The sequence below is a fragment of the Scyliorhinus torazame genome, chromosome 5 (assembly GCF_047496885.1).
Source record: "Scyliorhinus torazame isolate Kashiwa2021f chromosome 5, sScyTor2.1, whole genome shotgun sequence".
Lineage (NCBI taxonomy): Eukaryota > Metazoa > Chordata > Chondrichthyes > Carcharhiniformes > Scyliorhinidae > Scyliorhinus > Scyliorhinus torazame.
In genome coordinates this window covers 209356924-209379447 of record NC_092711.1, presented here as the reverse complement: position 1 = coordinate 209379447, position 22524 = coordinate 209356924, and the positions used below count along the sequence as shown (strand labels likewise).

Genomic DNA, 22524 nt, shown 5'->3' with positions numbered 1-22524 from the left:
ACCCTCTTGGAAGACTCCCGGGGGAGTCCAAGAGAGGACAGTGGTTGTGATTCTCCAAACAAGTGAGAGTCCAATGCAACACAGATGTCCTTATAGCAAGTGAATCCTTCCCAAGATCTCACCCCATGGGCTGGATTCTCCAATCAGCCAGCCACATGTTCCTGGGTGGCACGCTCTCTCTGGCAGCAGGATACTCCGCTCCCACCACCTGCCAAAGAGATTTGCCATTATGGCCACCCCACGCCATCAGGAAACCCTCAGGCACAACAGAGAATCCCGCCGGCAGAGAATCCAGTGACATGTCTTTTGTCTTGCAGGATCACCATCAGACGAGGCTGGGTTGTCCGGGGGTGCTTCCCCCAACCAGACCCTCAGAGCACTCTGGCACTCCAGGGAAGACACCAACGTTTTGACACTACATTCAACTGCACCTCTCCACCATCTCAGAGATTATCACATCGGTGAGCAATGTTAGTGGTCAGGCTCCTGGGTCACCCTCAAGGGAGCACCACACACATGCTGCAGCACATCAGCTGGAGGCGGGGACTCCTGAAGCAGCGGATGGTCAGAAGGCTCCCCGATCCCAGGGAACAGCCATCATCCAGGCAGGTGTCACGCTTCTGGAAAGTATGATCCAATCACTGATGCAGATGCAGACACTGAGCCAGGATATATAGGAGGGAGTGTCAACAACATTTCAGTGCCTGCAGGCAGAACTGGAACAGTACAACCATCTCAGACACAGGAGATGTGCTGACAATGCATGGTACCCAGTCCAACGCTGAAAGGTGATGTCCACGGTGGAAGACCTGGAGAAAGACTTCAAACCATGGGCTGGATTCTCCGGTCACCAACGCCGAAATCGCGTTCGACGAACGGCCAGAGAATCCGCGTTTTTGACCAAATCGGGGGCGGCGCCGCTTTCACGATGCTCAGAGAGTACGCCGCATCAAGTATCTATGGCCTCAGGGTATTGCCTGAGGCCCGCCCTCCAATGCTCTGCCCCCAACCGACCGAGTTACCGACAGCATGGGTCTCTCATGGTCTCACCCGTCGGGGACTCGGCGTGGCGGCTGCGGTCTCAGTCCAGCACCACCACAGTCGGGGGAGAGCTGATCCGCACTGTGGGGCTGGGTGGTCCGGGACTATTTTGCGTGCCAGGACCGTGGGCTGCGTCCGCCATGAAGGCCGTTGTAGGCCCTCGCCGTATGCTAGCGAGGCCACGACCACGGACCCGGAAATTCTCCAGGGCATATCAGCAGCTAGACCCGGTTACTCTACGCTGCTATCCTGCTAGCCCCCAGCAAAACGCAATAGGGCATCACAGGTCAGATGGCGAGACACGCAGCAGGCAGCCTCCATGTTTGATGTGTTTTCTGCGTAACACCTAGCAGGAACGGTAGGCCCCATAAAATAAGGAAGATAGATGACACTTAAATTGGCGCGGGTGAGGTTGATAGAATATAATTACGCGTAAGGGTACAGCATTGTACATTGTCACCATGAATTACTTTTGCACCACCAATCTGACTTGCCTCCAACTTCTGTCTGAGCATTATAAAGGGTGGGCTGGAGCTGGGTGTTATGCGCCTGCCAGGTGGGAAGGGGATGGGGGGGAAAAGTTGGAGCAGGGCATAATACGTGAACGTCCCATATACTGACACCCTCACCATGAAGTAGCAGGGCATGAGACCATAAGTGTGAGCCCGCCTCGTATGACAGCATCCCCAGTGAGTGGGCCCTAACCGTTCACCATCTTCTGTCTCCCACAGACCGTATCGACCCGCGAGAAATGTTTGCCAGCATACATGCAAGGATCATCCGGTGGACAGTGGTATCTTATCCGGAAGACAGGAGTCAGACTTTGTCAAACAATAAAGAGCGTCAAAGCTCATCCTCCAGAGTGTCATCATCATCCTTCGTCCCATGGACAACACTCTGTAGAGATGTTGGTATGGCCCTCAGAGTGGGGAGAGGGAGCTGTGGTAGTGGGAAGGAGCGGAAGGCCCGGGGGAAGATGGGGGTGAAGGACTGAGGAAGAGGGAAGGGTTGGAAAGACTGAGGGAGAGGGAAAAATTGGAAGGACAGAGGGAGAGGGAAGGCTGAGAGGTTTAGGGGAAAGGGGATTCTCTGTGGGGGTGGAATGAATTTAGGGGGAGCAGGGTGAAGAGGTGAGATAGGACTGTGGAGCTGCCGGTGGCCAGCCCTTCTAGTTGGTAAATCGGGAAGTGCTGAGTGTCCCGTGTGCCCAGCCCTGGGTCACACGTTGGGAGGCCTGCCATTTCAGCTCAGACTCTATGCGCAGATTGTAGCGCACAATGACTTACGCAAGACGAGAAGCAATGAAGTCTGTCTAGGCTTTATTAAGCGAGACTTGTCCCCAGCAGCTCAGCAACAGAATGAGGCTGCAGGGAGAAGCTCGAGCTCTTATACTCCGCCTTCAGGGCAGAGCCAGAAGTCAGCAGATCCAACCAGGACCCGGGACCTGTCAGCCAATAGCCTCTCGGCTTCACAGGTACCACATGACCCCTAATACATACCACCACATTCACCCCTTGTTAAAAAGGAACCCGGCGGGGTGGTGGTTCGCATGGTGGTAGGGGTTTACAAGGCTGGCCCTGGAACAAATTTCGGACTGTGTTAATACAGCTTTAGCCCTACACTGGGCTATGTACAGGTTTGTGAGAACTATTTACAATACGGGCAAAAAAAATGTTTTTGTTACAACAACATTCTTGCTTTTTCTTGGTGTCACGTGGATTCCACGAGTCGAGCGGGCGGTCTGGTCTTCCTCGTCGATCGCCTCAGCCCCGGTGGTGGTGCAGGTGCTTGCTCGGGCGTTGTTGTCTCCGGGAGCGTTTCGCTGTTTGTTCCTGTTTTACTCCTGGGCGGGCACGGGAGGAGGACCGATCCCCCCGGGAAGGGGGCGGTCGCGGGTTGCGCCGGTGACAGGGAGGGGGTGATCGGTGTCGGGGGTGTGTGTGTGTTGCCGGCGTGCGCCAGGTCCCGCAGGGAGACCGTGTCCTGTCGGCCGTCGGGGTACGCCACATAGGCGTACTGCGGGTTCGCATGGAGAAGATGAACCCTCTCGACCAACGGGTCCGATTTGTGCGCCCGCACATGTTTCCGGACCAAGATGGGTCCTGGGGCTGCCGGCCAGGTCGGCAGCGACGTTCCAGAGGAGGACTTCCTAGGGAAGACAAGGAGGCGCTCATGCGGCGTTTGGTTAGTGGTGTTAAACAGCAGCGACCGGATGGAGTGGAGAGCATCCGGGAGGTCTTCCTGCCACCGGGAAACTGGGAGATCTCTGGACCGTAGGGCCAGTTGGACAGTCTTCCAGACCGTGCCGTTCTCCCTCTCTACCTGCCCGTTCCCCCGGGGGTTGTAGCTGGTTGTCCTGCTCGAGGCAATGCCCTTGCTGAGCAGGAACTGACGCAGCTCGTCACTCATGAAGGAGGACCCCCTGTCGCTCTGGATGTATGCGGGGAAACCGAACAGTGTAAAGATGGTGCCAAGGGCTTTAATGACTGTGGCCGCTGTCATGTCGGGGCAGGGGATAGCGAAGGGGAAATGGGAGTACTCGTCCACCACGTTCAGGAAGTATGCATTGCGGTCGGTGGAGGGGAGGGGGCCTTTGAAATCCAAACTGAGGTGTTCAAAGGGGCGGGAAGCCTTGATCAGGTGTGTTCTATTCGGCCTGAAAAAGTGCGGTTTGCACTCTTGTGGCAATTCCTGGTGACTGTACGGACCTCCTCCACAGAGTAGGAGAGGTTGCGGGACTTTACGAAATGGTAGAATCGAGTGACCCCCGGGTGGCAGAGGTCCTCGTGGAGGGCTTGGAGGCGGTCTATTTGTGCCGCGGGATAGGGCATCGGACGGCTCGTTCAGCTTTCCGGGACGATACAAGATCTCATAATTGAAGGTGGAGAGTTCGATCCTCCACCTTAAGATCTTGTCATTCTTAATTTTGCCCCGCTGTGCATTATCGAACATGAAGGCTACCGACCGTTGGTAGGTGAGGAGAGTGAATCTCCTGCCGGCCAGGTAATGCCTCCAATGTCGCACAGCTTCCACTATGGCTTGGGCTTCCTTTTCCACTGAGGAGTGGCGGATTTCTGAGGCGTGGAGGGTCCTGGAGAAAAAGGCCACGGGTCTGCCCACTTGGTTAAGGGTGGCCGCCAGAGCTACATCGGATGCGTCGCTCTCGACCTGGAAGGGGAGAGACTCATCGATGGCGCGCATCGTGGCCTTTGCGATATCCGCTTTGATGCGGCTGAAGGCCTGGCGAGCCTCTGTCGACAGGGGGAAGGTAGTGGACTGTATTAGCGGGCGGGCCTTGTCTGCGTACTGGGGGACCCACTGGGCGTAATATGAAAAGAAGCCCAGGCAACGTTTCAGGGCTTTGGAGCAATGGGGGAGGGGACATTCCATAAGGGGGCGCATGCGTTCGGGGTCGGGGCCTAGCACTCCATTGCGCACTACGTATCCCAGGATGGCCAAAGGGTTTGTGCTAAAAATGCATTTTTTCTCGTTATATGTGAGGTTCAGGGCGTTTGCGGTCTGAAGGAACTCTTGGAGGTTGGTGTCGTGGTCCTGCTGATCGTGGCCGCCGATGGTTACGTTGTCGAGATCTGGGAACGTGGCCTGCAACCCGTGCTGGTCAACCATTCGGTCCATCTCCCATTGGAAGACCGAGACCCCGTTCGTATCGCCAAATGGGACCCTTAGGAAGTGGTATAGCCGCCCGTTTGCCTCAAAGGCGGTGTACTTGCGGTCACCTGGGCGGATGGGGAGCTGGTGGTATGCGGACTTGAGGTCCACGGTGGAGAAGACCTTATACTGGGCAATCCGATTGACCGTGTCGGATATGTGGGGGAGAGGGTACGCATCTAGCTGCGTGTAACTGTTGATGGTCTGACTATAGCCTACGACCATCCTTTGCTTCTCCCCGGTCTTTACTACTAACACCTGGGCTCTCCAGGGACTATTGCTGGCCTGGATTATGCCTTCCTTCAGCAACCGCTGGACTTCAGACCGGATAAATGTCCGGCCCTGGGCGCTGTACCGTCTGCTCCTAGTGGCGACGGGTTTGCAATCCGGGGTGAGGTTTGCAAACAAGGATGGCAGTTCAACCTTGAGGGTTGCGAGGCTGCAGATAGTGAGTGGGGGTATTGGGCCGCCGAATTGGAATGTTAGGCTCTGAAGGTTACATTGGAAGTCTAATCCCAGTAATGTGGGCGCGCAGAGTTGGGGCAGGACGTAGAGCCTGTAGTTCTTAAACTCCCTCCCTTGCACCGTTAGGTTTGCGATGCAGAACCCTTTGATCTCCACTGAGTGGGATCCTGCACTAGGGAAATCTTTTGCGTGCTTGGATGGATGGTCAGGAAACAGCGTCTTACCGTGTCTGGGTGAATAAAACTTTCCGTTCTCCCGGAGTCTATCAGGCATGGCGTCTCGTATCCATTGACCAGCACCGTTGTTGTCATCGTCTGGAGTGTCCGGGGCCGCGATTGATCCAGTGTCACCGAAGCCAGTCGTGGTAGTAGTGTCACGGCGTCTTCTTCGGACCCCTTGGAGCCGTCGATGCTGGGGTCCTTTGTTGTCAACCAAGATGGTGGCATCCATGAATCGCGCGTGGCCGGCGGTGGACAAAATGACCGCCCCCATGAATTGCACGTGGTCGGGGGTGGACAAAATGGCCACCCCCATGAATCGCACGTGGCTGGGGGGTCACAAGATGGCGGCGCCCATCCTCCCCTCGTGGTGCCCGGGACCCAAAATGGCGGCGCCCGCGGGTCGCACATGGGGCGCTGGGGGTGTTGGGGGGTGCTTGGAATGTGCTGTCCTCGTTCTTCTCCGGGGATTGCGGCGACCCCCCGGGACTGGCACACTGCCGCGTAATGGCCCTTTTTGCCGCAGCTTTTACAAGTAGCTGCGCGGGCCGGGCAGCGCTGCCGGGGGTGTTTCGCCTGTCCGCAAAAATAGCAGCGGGCCCCCCCCGGGATGGTCTGGTGCTTTAACCGCGCAAGCTTGCGGGGGGGGGGGGGGGGGTGGTGCCGGGGAGTTGGTCGCGACGGGGGGCCATAGGCGTGGGCGTTTTGGGAGGCCACATCAAGGGAGGCCGCAAGGGCCCGTGCCTCTGAGAGTCCTAGCGCCTCTCTTTCTAAAAGTCTCTGATGAATTTGGGGAGAGTTCATACCTGCCACGAATGCATCATGAATTAGCAGGTCTGTATGCTCGATCGCGTTCACCGGCGGGCAGTTGCAGCCTCATCCCAAAATCAGCAGCGCGCCGTAGAATTTGTCGAGTGATTCTCCGGTAATTTGCCATCTTGTCACGAGTTGGTGGCGTGCGTAGGCCTGGTTCACGGGCCGAACGTAGATGCCCTTCACCAACGCGAGCGCGTCGGGAAATCCTCTGTGTCTTCTATTAGGAGTAAATTTCCGGGCTTACTCTCGAATGCAGGATCTGCATTTTCTGCTCTTCCGTGATCCGGCTGGGGGCCGTTCGGAGGTAGCCTTCGAAGCATGCTTGCCAGTGTTTGAATACGGCCGCCGAGTTCGCTGCATGGGGGCTGATCCGCAGGCACTCCGGGGCGATCCGGAGCTCCATAGTCTTTTAAGCTCGCTTAATAAATTGTAGCGCACAATGACTTATGAGAGAGACGAGAAGCGATGAAGTCTATCTAGGCTTTATTAAGCGAGACTTGTCCCCAGCAGCTGAGCAACAGAATGAGGCTGCGGGGAGAAGCTCGAGCTCTTATACTCTGCCTTCAGGGCGGAGCCAGAAGTCGGCAGATCCAACCAGAACCCGGGACCTGTCAGCCAATAGCCTCTCGGCTTCACAGGTACCACATTACCGCTAATACATACCACCACACAGATCCTTCTGGACACCATCCTCTTCCTCTTCGTCAGATGCTGCCTGGCGTTCTTCCTCTTCCTTGACCAGCATGTCACCCCTTTGCTGTGTGATGTTATGATGTATGAAACAGGCCAACATGATGCTCAAGGACCTCTTGGGGCTATACTGAAGCCCCCCCACCAGAGCAGACCAGCATCAGAACAGTACCTTGAGAACCTTAATGCACTGTTCGAGGGTGCATTGGTTGCAGCATGTGCGTCATTTTAACGGGTGTCCGCGTCACTCTGGCACCTCTGCATCGGCATCATTAGCCATGATCTCAGTAGTTAAGCCTTGGCACCCAAGAGCCAACCCCTCACCTAAGCGGGTGCCTCGAAGATTCCAGAAACCAATGAGTACATCAGGACGTATGTGTCATGCACATTGCCTGGGTATTGGATGCAGACATGCACGATTTACAGCTGGTGGTCACACAACAACTGCACATTCAAGGAGTGGAAGCCCTTCCTGTTGAACCGGTACCCATAGGGGACATGCGTTCTATCGATCGCCCCTTGGACCTGGGGTATGCCACCAATGGCGGCAGATCCAGCTGCCTGGGCATCCTCATGGGCTTGAACCAGTTTGAAGGTGATGTAGTCCATTTCCCTGGAAATAGCTAAAATCCAAGTTTTAAAATTATTGTAACTACAGTTGAAATACAAGCTGCATTATTCTAAATAAGCCAAGGTCAGCTTGGCGGTGAAACCTTTCACCAGCCTCTCAGCTAGACTGCAAAGGGAATAAGTCAAGGATCAATGTGAATGATGGTAAAAACCACTGTTCAGAAGTCACAATTTAAAACTTGGAAACAATGTGGGGCAATATGCGGTATCAAACACAGATATAAGGTTACTGGCACAAGTGTTGACTGTGTCTTCTCTCTCTCTTCACCTTTGTTCTCTTCCAGTTGTTTTCTTCCTTATGCCCTGCTGGGCTTCAGCTTCTTTGCTTTTGTATTTTTGTCATTTTTGAAGTATACTAAGTTGATTTTTGCCATAAAACTCAATCTCGCACTACCACCGGATCCTCACCACTTTTTTGAAAGATAAGAGGTTCTGCAGAAGGTGATATAGTCCATTGCCTAGTAGCATAGGGCATCTGTTTCAGCGCGGATACACCAGTGTGTGGACTGTTGGACAATCGTGCACAGTTCCCCACTCGAGCTCTGGAATGAGCCAGAGGCATAAATGTTCAGGGAGACTGTCACCTTAACGGCCACCAGGAGTGGATGTCCTCCTCCATACACCCGCGGTTTCAGGTCCATTACCATCTAGCTTAGGTGGCGCATGGTGTCCTTGGTGAGCCGGGGTTGGCGTCAGCACACACGGTACAGCAGCTCCTCGAAGGACAGGCGCCAATGATATAAATGTGGCATGATGCGGCGCTTCATTGGCACCTCCTCCTTGGCCTTTTGGACGGCCGGCATTTGAGGCTCACCAGCTGGCTCCTGTTCTTCTGGGGCAGCTCCTCTTGTGCAGAGTCCTACCTGGACTTGCCCTGATGCTCTAGCCTCCGTGCATCCGCAACGGCAGCAGTGGTCAGGTAGACAGTGAGCATAGCTGGCTGTAGTCCAAAACCCATGTCTCTGTAGGTGGAGGAAGAGAGAGTGTTATGGGCCAGAGTTTTGAGAACCCCAAAGTATCATGGAGATCACCTGACCCACAACTTAGAATAGATTGTGGTATGGGGAGCACACGGCCCACTCTACAGGTGTGGTACAGCAGAAATGGAAACGTATTTTTTAAAGTCAAAACAATGTTTATTCTATGAACTCAAGTTAACCTTTTTAAAACATACAGTGAACATCTTAGCAACCATTAATTCAAATACAACCCCCAAAGTAAACAACACTAAGTAATCCTTAATAACTTCCCAAACAACATTCAGAAGACAAAAGAAACACCTTTTAACAGAAGCACATTAGGTTTACATTCACTAACGAGAACATTTATAATTCTGAATTCACTAAATGATCAAGAGATAGTCTTTTGATGGCAGAGAGAACAGCAGTACACCTGCTTGGTCTGGCTTCAGCTCCAACACTGAAAATGAAACTAAAACACACCCTCCAGCAAACAGCCTAAAACAAAAGTAAAAGGCTGACAGACAGCCCAGCTCAACCCACACACTGACATCACTGATAAAGACTATTTCTTAAAGGTGCATTTACTAAACACCCATTTCTTAAAGGTACTCTCACATGACACCTCCCCTTCCCCCAAGAAAAAAATAAATAAACCATCAACTTCAAGATGGTTTCATTTTTCACCTTTTCACCATCCTTCAAGAAATGCACACAGTAAATATACTTTTTTGTTTAAAAAAAAACAACACATGCAAACAGGTACAATAATATAGTCCATTTTTGTTCTTCTTCCTCCAACTGAAATCCTTCTTGATTGACAGTCTCTTTGAACAAGAAGGTCTCTGCACGATCCGTCCATTTCTCTACGCCTCGGCATTTCTCTTTAAAGTCAGATACTTTAGTTAAACCTGATCACAGAGTCCCTTGAAATTCTCCAACACAGGAGCATTGGTTATCACAGCTTTCAGGCTGTCAAATGCCTGTTGAAAGTCCGCTGTCCACTGAAATTCTTGACGTTTCTTTGACGAATGTGACATAAAATAGTTACTTTAGAGATATTAGTTAATGTAATGTAGAAATAAGCCACTTTGATTCTGGCAAGTAGAGACAAAGGATTTTAGACCGCATGGAAAAAAGCAGGAAGAGGTGTGTCTATGAGAGTGATGCTGAATTGATAGGGACCGGAGAAAGGGATTGGAAGTGAGCCAATCAGAATAGATCAAACAAGTCAGGAGGGACATAGGATGACCTATGGGTGTCGAGTATGTGAAACTTGATGCCATTTGAATGTATCAGTACTGATCTCTTTGTCTGGGACATTCACTTAGTTCCCGGGGCTGCAGAGAGCAACATGTTATCTGTATCACTGTGGACTAGGTAGCTTGCAAGCTGAATAAAATAACTTCTGTTATACTTGCAAATCCATCTCGACTTTTATTGAGGCCAGACTGACGGATAAAGAAATTTGGGATTCAACATTTGGTGCCGAAAACCGGGATTTCTCAGGGCGATCCTGGTCCAATTGCGAAATCAGAATTAGACTGATTATGAACAGGAGGATGGGGAACGAGGGCCCTCAATGTAGAACTGGAAAATGACCGCGCATTGATTGTTCCCCTCTTCTTATCGTCTGATTAGTCTGGTCACTCCCGGTTGGCACAGAAAGACCGCCTCGACGAAATCACAGGTCAGTCTGGGGATTAGCATTTTAATTGATGGGATTTCATTTGTGAGTTAATTCGGCTGGGGTAGGCTATATTGTTGATGGGACATTTAAAACTATAAATGGTTCAACTTCATTTGTGAGTTAATTCGGCTGGGGTAGGCTATATTGTTGATGGGACATTTAAAACTATAAATGGTTCAACTTCATTTGTGAGTTAATGCGGTTGGGTTAGGTTATGGGAGGTCGATGCGACATTTGAAATTGAAAATGGTTCACCGCTATGTGTGTGTGTGTTAAAAATATAGTTGATTAAGCTAAAATTTTCTCCTTGGACTGTAGTGGTGAAAAACGCAGTTCCGAGGACTAGTTGAGATTATGGGGAATTCCTTGGATAGCACAAATGATCCAGGCATGCCACTGCAAATATTATGTGATAAGTATCCGGACAAAGCGAAGGATTTTAGAAAATTGTCAGCACAGTTAAGAACTAAAATGGGAGATGAATGGCCACTAGGGGGCACCAAAGACCTAGGAATGGTTAAGAAAATCCAGGGACAAATTTGGAGAAAAAATCAAAGTATAAAAGCTAAAGAATTAATTGGATTATGGAGGCAATATTGTCAAGAGGAAAGAGATAAGATTATGTTGTCTAGCTGGCAGGACAATGCCCTTAAAATGGGGATTCCAATTAGTGAACAGGGTAATCTAAAAACATTACAGATCTTGAAAAAGGAATGTGAATTTTAAAAAAGAGCAAGTAGAGACAGGAAAGATGCGGGTCAAACAAGAGATGAGCTACGTAGTTCAATGGCTGGCCTTGAATTGACAGAAAAAAAAAAATTCAATAATTTGGAAAAGTCAGTAAAAGTTCCATCTGCACCCATAGCATGGTCTGCGCTCATTCCAGAACCACCAGAGTACAATAATATATACCCAGTCATTGCTCCCCAGATTCCAAATATGCCAGAAACTCAAGCCCTTTTGGATGATAGTGTGGGTGATAGTGTGGGTCCTGATTTACCAACTTCACGACCAGAAGAGCAAAAGGAACTCTGTCCCACAAGCCCGGTTAGCTCTAGGACAAGATCTCGGACAGCGAGAGAGGGGCTTGACCCTCACCAGAAACAATTAAGCATATCACCTAAGTCTCTCCAAACTAAGGAGAAACCACAAGATTCGGGAACAAAGGAAGCTGAAACAACTTATTTTGAAGAGAAAAAACTCCCCCTAGTGACAGGGAGAGACGTTGAAGTCTTGGAACAATCAGGGGAAATAGCTAGAGTGCCCCCTGGTGACATTCGGAGACAGTTACCGATTAGGAAGATGCGAAACCCCGACGCAGTGACTGCGGGAGCGAACCCCACAATAGACGTTTACTTCCCATGGACACCCAGTGAGATGATGGCTATTATGGCTACAATCCCAGATAGAAAAAAATCTCCTGCTGCCTTCGTGGATTCCTTGAGAACTACCATCTCAATTTATCAAGCTGATTCAAGGGACCTCTGGGCCCTAGTCCAGCAGATTTTAACCCCAGCAGAGTACCGCAATTATCTTAACCACCTGAATTATGCTAGTCATGCCGCACTTCAGCAGGCCTATGCGTTAGACGACGATAGAAGGACACAGATCTTGAATGCGTTGAATAGCACATTTCAAAGGCCCATAAATCTTTCTGTTATCTTAGACCTAAAACCTAAGAAGACTGAAGAGCCAGAGGAATTTCTGGAGTGTTTTAATGAAATCTACCGGGGGCAGTCAGGCGATTTGCTGTATCAAAATGGTCAGAATTCCCCTCAATACTGTGCTATGTTAATGCATTGCCTACCACCTTCTGTGGTTACTGCTGTGAAATGTAATAACATGAATTGGACAGAGAACGACCCTTCCCAGATGGCAAGGGCAGTCAGATTTTATTGGAAGGAGGGTGTAGGCCAAGAAGGAGGCTCAGTTACAAAGGTTAAGACTGAGTATGTAATGAAAAAGGATGATTGGCGATCCCAACAAGCGGCAGAAATGGTAGTTTACCAGCAGGAGCCCCAATATAGTGACTTTGGGTGGGTGGATCAGCGAAGAGGAGGATACCAAACCCACCCAAAGGGACCCTCACCCCCTTTTTATGGCCCACCGAACGAATCAACAGCTCTACAACCGCAACCCCCTCTGAGGGGCCATTGGTCTACTGGAAGAAGAGGACGGGGCAAAAATAGAGGGAGCAATGCATGTTTTAATTGCGGCCGTGTAGATCACTGGCAACAGGAATGCCCCTTTAAAAGATAGGCAGTAGAAGGAGATTATCCGACCCAAAGGAGAGGGTACCCACCAAGGGGAGGACAGACGAGATACACTGACTTCTCCCAGGAAAACTCTTTCCCAACACAGGATTGACTAGCTAATTTAGCCATAAGGACTCTCCAATCGGACAGGGAACCTATTATCTCTCTGCAGATAGGAGATCAACATCACTCATTTGTAATCGACACCGGGGCAGCCATGTCTTCTGTGCAATCAGCACTTAAATTACCATTATCCGACCACACGCAGCAATTGTCAGGGTTCCAAGGACAGGTGTGTGAGTATCCTATTTCTGAACCTGTGACAGTCACTTACGAGAATAAGTCTGCAGAGCATCAGTTTGTAGTGACTACTGGATTGGACTGTAACTTGTTGGCCCGAGATTTACTGTGTATCTTCCAGCTACAGCTAGAATGCGGAGATGAGGGGGTAACGGTTACATCATGGAGGATGAGGCAACAGTGCTATATTTCTATCACCCCCCAGTTGTGGACGTTAGACGTTGAACAGTCACTGCATCACGTTACCCTGGCCTATGACAGAACTGGACGAAACAGGGAGTTGGAGGACAAATACCGGCCATTACTTGAGACCGAATGGCCAGTCAAGGTTACAGCCACAGTCACGGGAAAAGAAGGTACAGCCGATTTTGTTACAATATCGCCACATTTATGGCCACAGTCAGCTTCGGTAAGCCCTCATATTACACGTCAGGTCCATGACCAGTACCATGCCAGGGATATGGGGCGAATGGTCAGGAGGGCAGTGGATCATTCGGATCCAACAGACTACGCACTTCAAGTCATGCCGGACGGCACTACCATAAAATATTTTGAGGTCCCTGAAACGATTAACACTCGACTGCAGCATCACAGGGGACATGATGTGTTGGAATATGTCAATCCACAGGTCTGGGCGGAATACCCATCACAAGTGGGAAAGACAAATGTTACACCTATTAAGGTGATGATTAAGGATCATGTAAAGCTACCTTCCATTCGACAATACCCCCTGAAATCTCAAGCTGCTCCATCAATAGATAAATTAATTCAAGAGCTGTTGAAACAGGGTATTTTGGTCCCTTGCCAATCAGAATGTAACACCCCCATACTTGCTGTGCCTAAACCAGCCAAACCAGACCAGTACCGATTAGTACAGGATTTACGTTCAATTAATGCCATCGCACAGCCGTTACATGCTCTCGTCCCTAACCCTGCCCACATACTGGCTCAAATTCCAGCTCAAGCCCGGGTCTTCGCCGTAATTGACCTTCAGCACGCCTTCTTTGCCCTCCCACTTGCGACTGAAAGTCAATATTTGTTTGCCTTCACTTACAATGGACAGCAGTATACCTGGACCCGACTGCCACAGGGGTTCGTCAATTCACCTACACTCTTCTCCAGATGTCTGCAGACCCAACTCCAGGCCTTGACATTGGAGCATGGTTCCACTCTAGTGCAGTATGTAGATGACATATTGGTGGCAAGTCCTGACGAGCCCAGTAATAGGGATGATGTGATCCAATTATTGAACCACCTATCCTCGTTGGGTTATGTTGTTTCACAAGCAAAGGTCTTGGTGGCTCAGAGAAAAGTTAAGTTCTTAGGAGTTTTACTTACAGCCACAGAAAGAAGTCTCGAACCCAGTCGGACTGAACCAATATGCCAATTCCCCGCCCCTACAATAGCCAAGGAGGTTCGTCATTGGCTGGGTATGATGAATTATTGTCGGCAGTGGATACCAAACATCGCTGTCTATACAAAGCTGCTGACGCCTTACACTAGTAAAGAGGGAAACTTTATTCTCACCACCGAGGCACTCGAGGCCTTCCGTTGCCTGAAGCAGGCCTTGCTACAAGCACCGGCCCTCGGTAGGCCCCTATACGACCGACCATTCCAGATATACTGTACTGTTCTGGAAGGATGTTCAACAGCGGTACTCACCCAGCAACATGGGGACAAGCACCGGCCCGTAGCATATTACTCTTCCAAACTCGACCCAGTGGTGTTGGGCCACCCTGTTTGCACCCAGATCTTGGCAGCGATATACAATAGTTTGCAGGCTGCTGCCAACATCACTCTCCAACAGGATATTACGGTGTATAGCTCCCACTCGGTAATCGCACTATTGGGGCAACTGCAGACTCAGCATCTTACCGCAGCTCGTCAGAATAGGTATGAGATATACCTTTTGAACAATCCATGTCTGACATTTAAATACTGTACCACTATCAATCCAGCCTGTTTTCTTAGCGGTCCCCCTGTCAATGAGGACGCGCCTGGTCACGACTGTTTAGCCTTGATTCAGGAAACTACAACAATAAGGGACGATCTGAGTGATATTCCGTTAGAACAACCTGACATGATTATGTATGTTGATGGCAGTGCATTAGTTCGCCCCACTGGCCGGAGACTGTCCGGTTATGCAATCATAGATCAGGATGGTCTGATTCTAGAAGCGGCAGCTTTCCAGACCCCTTACTCAGCACAACAAGCCGAACGTTTTGCCCTCACCCGTGCATGTATACTTGGGGGAGATCGCCGGGTAAATATCTACACTGACTCCCGATATGCTTTCGGGGTAGTTCATGACTTTGGACAACTCTGGAAGAATAGGGGATTCCTTACCTCGGCAGGCACAGAAATATCCAACCGGGGTTTAGTTAATGACCTACTGCAGGCCCTCCTTATGCCCCCGCAGATTTCCGTTATTAAATGCGCTGCCCACACGAATGGTACAACCCCAGTTGACGTTGGTAATGAACGAGCAGATTGTGCAGCGCGAACAGCCGCGCAAATTCAGCAAGTGATGGTGCCTCAGATGTTAAGTCAGACTAAATGATCTACTATAAATATGTCTGCTTCTGACAAGTCAATGCCAACCATCCAAGACATCATAAGGTTACAGGAGGACGCTCCTGAGAGTGATAAACAAATGTGGAAACGGTTAGGTTGTACATATGATTCTGTTTCCTCTTTATGGACCACGCCTGCACATCAGACTTGTATGTCTGATGTGCTGGCTTTATGGGTCATTGAATGTGTACACTTTGCAACTCATTGTGGGGCTCGAGGGACTAGTGATTTGTTGCTGGACACTTGGTGGCACCCTAAAATGCAGGGGTTGGCCCAAAGTTTCAGTAATCGGTGTTTGATCTGTCAGCAATATAACACAGGAAAAGGTATCCCTTGTGGGAAGGGGCAAACTCCATTGCCCAGTGGTCCCTTTGAGACGCTCCAAATGGATTACATTGAGTTGGAAAGGTGTCAATGTTATAAATATGTTTTGGTCATTGTGGATGTGTTCAGCAGATGGGTCGAGGAGTATCCGACTATCGATAATAAAGCTGCCACTGTGGTTAAAGTCTTGATGAGGGAAATCATTCCCCGGTACGGTATACCAGCTCAGTTAAGTTCTGATAATGGGCCTCATTTTATTGGACAAATTAACAAGGAGTTTTGCTCCCAGTTGGGCATATGCCAGCAGTTACACTGTACTTACAGACCGCAGGCGGCCGGGTTGGTTGAGAGACACAATCAGACCCTCAAAACTAAATTGGCTAAATTAAGAGCAGACACGGGACTGACATGGCTTAAGTTGCTCCCCGTTGCCCTCTTCCAGCTGTGGGTTACACCTGCGGGACCGGCCCGGCTCGCTCCCGCCGAGATTCTTTATGGCAGGCCTCTTAGAACTCCCTGGAGCCTGCAGGTTCCCAGACTGGTTCAGTTTCATCAGATGACTGAAGAGATGACCACCTATGTTCTAGCCCTCACGCAAGTGCTCAAGGAACTCCATGGCCAGGTCCGCGCGGCTCACCAGCCATTGCCCCCAGTACCTAGCTCACTTTCAGTCCAGCCCGGTAGTTATGTCATGGTCAAAAATTGGACTAGGAAGGGGTCGGAGCCGCGATGGGACGGGCCCTTCCAAGTTCTCCTTACCACCCCCACAGCAGTTAAAGTGGAGGGGCGAAGTGCTTGGGACCACCTACATCACTGTAAATTGAGTCCATCTCCACTACTGTAAAAGGTCGGATACTAACCTGCATCCCTTCTCCAGTGCTATTTTACAGGTGTGGAGCATGATGGAGTGGCTACGCATCGTCTGTCTGATATTTGGCCTCACTTCGCTTGGCGTGTTATTGGCGATGGACATGGAAAAGGGGAATATTATGTATCTGTGTAGCCCCAACCAATCTACAAGGATACATCACCTATGCAAAGGTGATGTTCTTCGCTGCCCCCATATACGAGGACATGGTATCGACTCATGGAAGGTCATCAAAGTTAAGGAGAATGCAGGAGTCATGAAGCAGTTGCACCGGTCCCGGCGATGGGAAGGGAACATTATATGGACATTGCCTTGTTTTTGGAATACATGTAAATTTGATTTTGGATGTGTTAAGAGTGGTACAATAAAGGTAAAATCAGGCTGTCAGAAGAGCGTAGGAAGAGGCTATGAGAAAGTGAAAGGGACTAGAGAGAGGACGGGGCGTATGAGAAGGGAAGTACAGCTAGAACGTAGGTTACCGGGAGATACACTTAAGTTAATTAAAGGCCAAACTGAGGAAAACCCGGGTAGTATGAATCTCTTCTACCAGATTTACCACCGCTTGTATGGCCAGGGACGGGTTGTCTGCTACCCAAGCCCCGCAGCGGTGTCTAGGTTATTTTCTGTTTCACCGCTTTGGGGCACTCCCCAAACGGTGGTTCATTGTCAGCGTTCCGAGCCACTGCCCGAGCAGGTCACTCTTCCTTACGATCCGGGTTCAGCACCACCGGTTATTTGCCTTCCCCTTCCTCGGGATAATTCCCATTCACAGTACGATAGGCTGCGACGGTGGAGGGCGTACATACCTAGCCACTTCACTCCCAATAGGGATTCCCGGTCGTACGAGAATTGCTTCAGCAGTGAAGGATATGGCTGTTTGCTGGTAGAGGTGGACACAAATATAACATGTCTGTTTCCCACCTGTACGGACAGGAGGTGCCATATCACCCAGGCGTCTGGCCAATGCGTTTGTTACAACACCACTTGCGTTCCATTGAACGCCGGCCTCCAGCTCCTTTGTGGCTGGGCGAATGTCTCTCATATCACTGTTGGGACTAGGGCTTTCCGCATTGCTGGGCGGCCCAAATGGGCATTTCAAAGTTGGATAAACTGGGCTACTGGGGGGTCCTTACGCAACCGATACGCTGATTGTGATGCTAGCCTGCACACGGAGCAAGGATACTACTTTTTATTTAATGGTACAGCGACCAACGTTTTGTCACCCCCATTTCCCCGCCGAATTGCTATAGGGACTCTAGTCCCTACCACAGTCCCCTGCCCTTCAGCGTGGAACCTGCATAATCAGTTAGCACGCCGGGCAGTCTCTGCTGAATTTTGCGAGAACTGGAAAAAACCTCAGGTTCTTGCACCCAACCGGGGCCACTTAGCCGGGTGGGGCATTCTGAGCGTATTGACACTGGGAGGTGTGGGGGGTTCCTTGGCTGTCAGTGATCGGAATTATTTTATTTGCGGCCTTACCATCTTGGGAAATGAAACCTTGGGAGCCCTCGGGGCAATAACCAAGGAGTTGTCTCAGCTACGGTTGTTTGCAATGCAGAACCGGTATGATCTTGACTATCTTCTGGCCCGTGAGGGTGGGGTATGCGCCATAGTACAGGGCAAGTGTATCATGGGAGTTCAAGACTTGACCGCTAACATCACTAAATTTATGGATCGCATACGGGATCACTTGGACGGGATGCAGGATCCTGGCTCTTGGGATAACTCGGGATTTGGAAGTTGGAAGGACTGGTTGATAAATATGGCCATGTATCTAGTGGTAGCTATCGGCTGCATCTTTGTGGGCCTGGCCATCCTTAAATGTGTGATGGGTAGAATGCGGGGTGCACTGGATCAGATCACCGCCCCAAAAAATTTAACTGTTAAAATCCATGAGGGTGAAGCAGATGAAGGGGGGCTAAGACAGGAATTGGAAATGCAGCGACGGATCTTTTTAGATGAGGAACCGTAGCTATAGATTGGATAGTTCGGTTATCATGGAATGATAAAAGGAGGGAATGACGAATGTGATATAAAATAGTTACTTTAGAGATATTAGTTAATGTAATGTAGAAATAAGCCACTTTGATTCTGGCAAGTAGAGACAAAGGATTTTAGACTGCATGGAAAAAAGCAGGAAGAGGTGTGTCTATGAGAGTGATGCTGAATTGATAGGGGCCGGAGAAAGGGATTGGAAGTGAGCCAATCAGAATAGATCAAACAAGTCAGGAGGGACATAGGATGACCTATGGGTGTCGAGTATGTGAAACTTGATGCCATTTGAATGTATCAGTACTGATCTCTTTGTCTGGGACATTCACTTAGTTCCCGGGGCTGCAGAGAGCAACATGTTATCTGTATCACTGTGGACTAGGTAGCTTGCAAGCTGAATAAAATAACTTCTGTTATACTTGCAAATCCATCTCGACTTTTATTGAGGCCAGACTGACGGATAAAGAAATTTGGGATTCAACATCTTCAGCAAGTCCATCAGTGGAGCAATCACGCGACAAAACATTTGCACAAATGTTCGATCAAATCCACTCATGCCAAGAAATCACATTATTTCCCGTCATCTTGAGAGTATTGAAAACGCCTCAATAACTGTTGGTTTCACATCCTGCGTGACCATTCGACCATGTCCAATTGTATGGCCAAGGAAAGTGACTTGGCTTTTCCAAATTCACCTTTGGCTCGGTTTATCACCAAACCCGCCTCCGGAAGTCGATCGAATAACTCCATCAGATGTTTTAAATGTTCTTTTCATGTCTGGTTGAAAATTACCAGATCGCCGATGTATACCACACAATTGGGTAATCCTGAAATAACTTTGTTAGTTAACCGTTGATATGTGGCTGAGGCATTTTTCATGCCAAATGGCATAACTTTGAATTGGCTTATAGCATCTGGAGTCACAAAAGCTGAAATCTCCTTCGCACTTTCAGATAAAGGTACCTGCCAGTAACCTTTAAGTAAATCCAGTTTGGAAATAAAAGCTAATTGTCCCACTTTCTCAATGCAATCCTCCAAACGTGGGATAGGATAAGAGTCCGTTCTTGTAACTGCATTAACCTTTCTATAGTCCACACACAACCGTTGGGTACCTTCTGGTTTAGGTACCATCACTATGGGTGAGCTCCATTGGTTGGCTGCAACCCACTTCAAACATGCCACCTGTAAGCATACTCCCAATCTCTTTGTCAACCTGTGCCAACTTTAACGGGTCAAGTCTGTCTGGATGTTGTTTGATTGGAACATTTTCCACATCTACATCATGTATAGCCATTTTAGTACTTCCTACTTTATCTCTACAAACTTGCCCACGTGATATCAATAACTCTTTCAGGTCAGTTCGTTTTTCGTCTGGAAGGCAACTTACAATTTATACCAATTATTAATAACATCCTTGTTTTCCAATTTAATTTGAGGTATGTCAAATTCACAGTCATCTGGATTTGGTTCATCACTTTGAGCTTGAATCATTAAAATCTCCTCCTTTTTCTCTCCTCCCCCCCCCCCCCCCCCAAAGTATCTTTCAAGCACACTTGGTGAGCCCTCCCTCCATCTGGTGCTTCCACCACACAATTCACCTCACTCAATTTCCTTTCAATCTGACAAGGCCCACAAAACCCTGCTTCTAAAGATTCACCTACCACTGGCAACAACACTAAAACTCCATTTCCACAGACAAAACCACGAACTTTGGACTTCTTGTCCCCTACCCATTTCATCACATATTGTGCAACTTTTAAATGTTGTCCAGCCAATTCACCTGCTCTATTTAATCGTTCCCTAAAATTTGACACTTAATCCAATAATGTAATTTCTGATTTCTCACTCACCAATTTTTCCTTAATCAATTTAAGTGGTCCTCTTATCTCATGACCAAAAATTAGTTCAAAAGGACTACATTTGGTTGATTCATTAGGTGCATCCTTAATGGTAAACAGTACGAATGGGATTCCTTTACCCCAATCCTCTGGACAATCTTGACAATAAGCCCTCAACATTGCCTTTAATGTCTGATGCCAACTTTCTAATGCTCCCTGCGATTCTGGATGGTACGCAGCTGATATAAATTGTTTTATTACTAAGCTATCCATAACTTACCTGGAGGTAAAATTTGATCCTTGATCCGATTGTATTTCTGTGGGTAGTCCATATCTAGTAAAGAATTTAAGTAACTCCTCCACAATCTTTTTAGCTGAAATATTACACACTGGAATGGCCTCTGGAAACCTAGTAGACACATCCATTATAGTCAAAAGATATTGACTTTTTGATTTAGGAAACGGTACTGCACAATCAATTTGGACCCTTGTAAAAAATTCCTCAAATGCTGGAATGGGTATTAAGGGTACTGATTTTATCACTGCTTGAGGTTTCCCTATCACATGACATGTGTGACATGATTGACAAAATTTAACTACATCTTTATGTAGTTCAGGCCAATAAAAATGTTTTTGTATTTTAGCTTGAGTTTTCCTTATTCACAAATGACCTCCCACTTGTACCTCATGTGCAACTCGCAACACCTCCTTTCTATACCCTACCAGCAATACCACTTGATGAACTTCTGCCCACTGTACATCCGCCTGCATATGTACAGGTCTCCATTTTCTCATCAAGACATCACTTTTACGGTAATAACACTCTGGTATACACTCAGATTCCTCGTCTGTATATGCTTTCTGATACATCCGGTTTATTTCTATATCTTTCTATTGTAACTCCGCCAATTTTCCTGAACTAAAAATATCTGCCTCCACCTATTCCTGTTCTTTTTCAACCATCTGATCAAAAATCGTTTCTGATAATTGCACTTCAACTTCATCTTCACTCTTTGATTTCTCCTCTTGTCTTAACCTGTGACTTTGCGACCTTGCTCCTACACAATCTGGAAAAATCCCAGGATATTCGTCCTTCAACACTTCAGTTGTCTGATTTTCCACTGGCTTATCAACACAGTAGCCACCACTCCCATCTGCGATCCAACTATATCATTACCCAAGATAAACTGTATTCCTGGACAAGATGCTTTCTCTATTACTCCTACTACCACTTCACCACTCTTCACTGGACTTTCCAACCTTACCTTATATAATGGAACACTACTCCTCACACCCTGAATTCCACATATTACCACCTTTTCTGACAACATTCTTCCCAAACTACATAACTCCTCATCTCTTACCATTAAAGAGTGACTAGCTCCTGTATCTCTTAAAATTGTGACTTTTGATCTGCTCCTCCTGATACACACGAGTAAACTTTACCCACACAAGTAAATTCTTTAAAGAGATCTGGCACCTTCTTATCAATCACCTCTTGATCAGGCTGAACAACCTTTTGCACCTCCTTCGCTTCACTTTGGCCTTGTTTATTACAGTGAAAAAATTTGAAACTTTTCATGTCTCTTCCACCCTCCTGGATTTCTTTTTTAATCTGAGGTACACCCTCCTTATTATCTCCCATCAGATCACCTTTACTTTTACCACGAGTATTTATCATGTCCCCAGTTTCTATCCCTCACAAGCTGAAACTGATGTCCGAAACCAAACTTTGATTTATGAACGAATTCATAATCATCTGCCATTTCTGCTGATAACCTTGCAGTTTTAACCCTATGCTCTTCCACATGAGTTATCACTACATCAGGAATTGAATTTTTAAACTCCTCCAAAAGCATAATTTCTCTGAGAGCTTCATACGTTTGGTCTATTTTCAATGCCCTTATCCACATATCAAAATTACTCTATTTATTTGATCCTTTCAAACTCCATGTATGTTTGACCAAATTATTTCCTTAAATTTCTAAACCTTTGTCTGTAGGCTTCAGGAACTAGTTCAAATGCACCTAAGATGGATTTCTTCACCTCCTCATACGTCCCAGATACCTCCTGCGGTAATTATGCAAACACTTCACTAGCCCTACCTATCAGCTTTGTTTGAATCAGTAATACCCACATGTCCTGTGGCCATTTCATTTGTTTAGCTACCTTCTCAAATGAAATGAAAAAGGCTT

The 22524-nt window shown here is 48.4% G+C and overlaps 1 protein-coding gene across 2 annotated transcripts in view; it reads right to left on the bottom strand.

Moving 5' to 3' along the window:
* Nucleotides 1-22524, bottom strand: part of LOC140420920 (sodium- and chloride-dependent neutral and basic amino acid transporter B(0+)-like) — a 160030-nt gene that overhangs the window by 113013 nt on the left and 24493 nt on the right. The gene's annotated exons all lie outside the window — the stretch shown is intronic.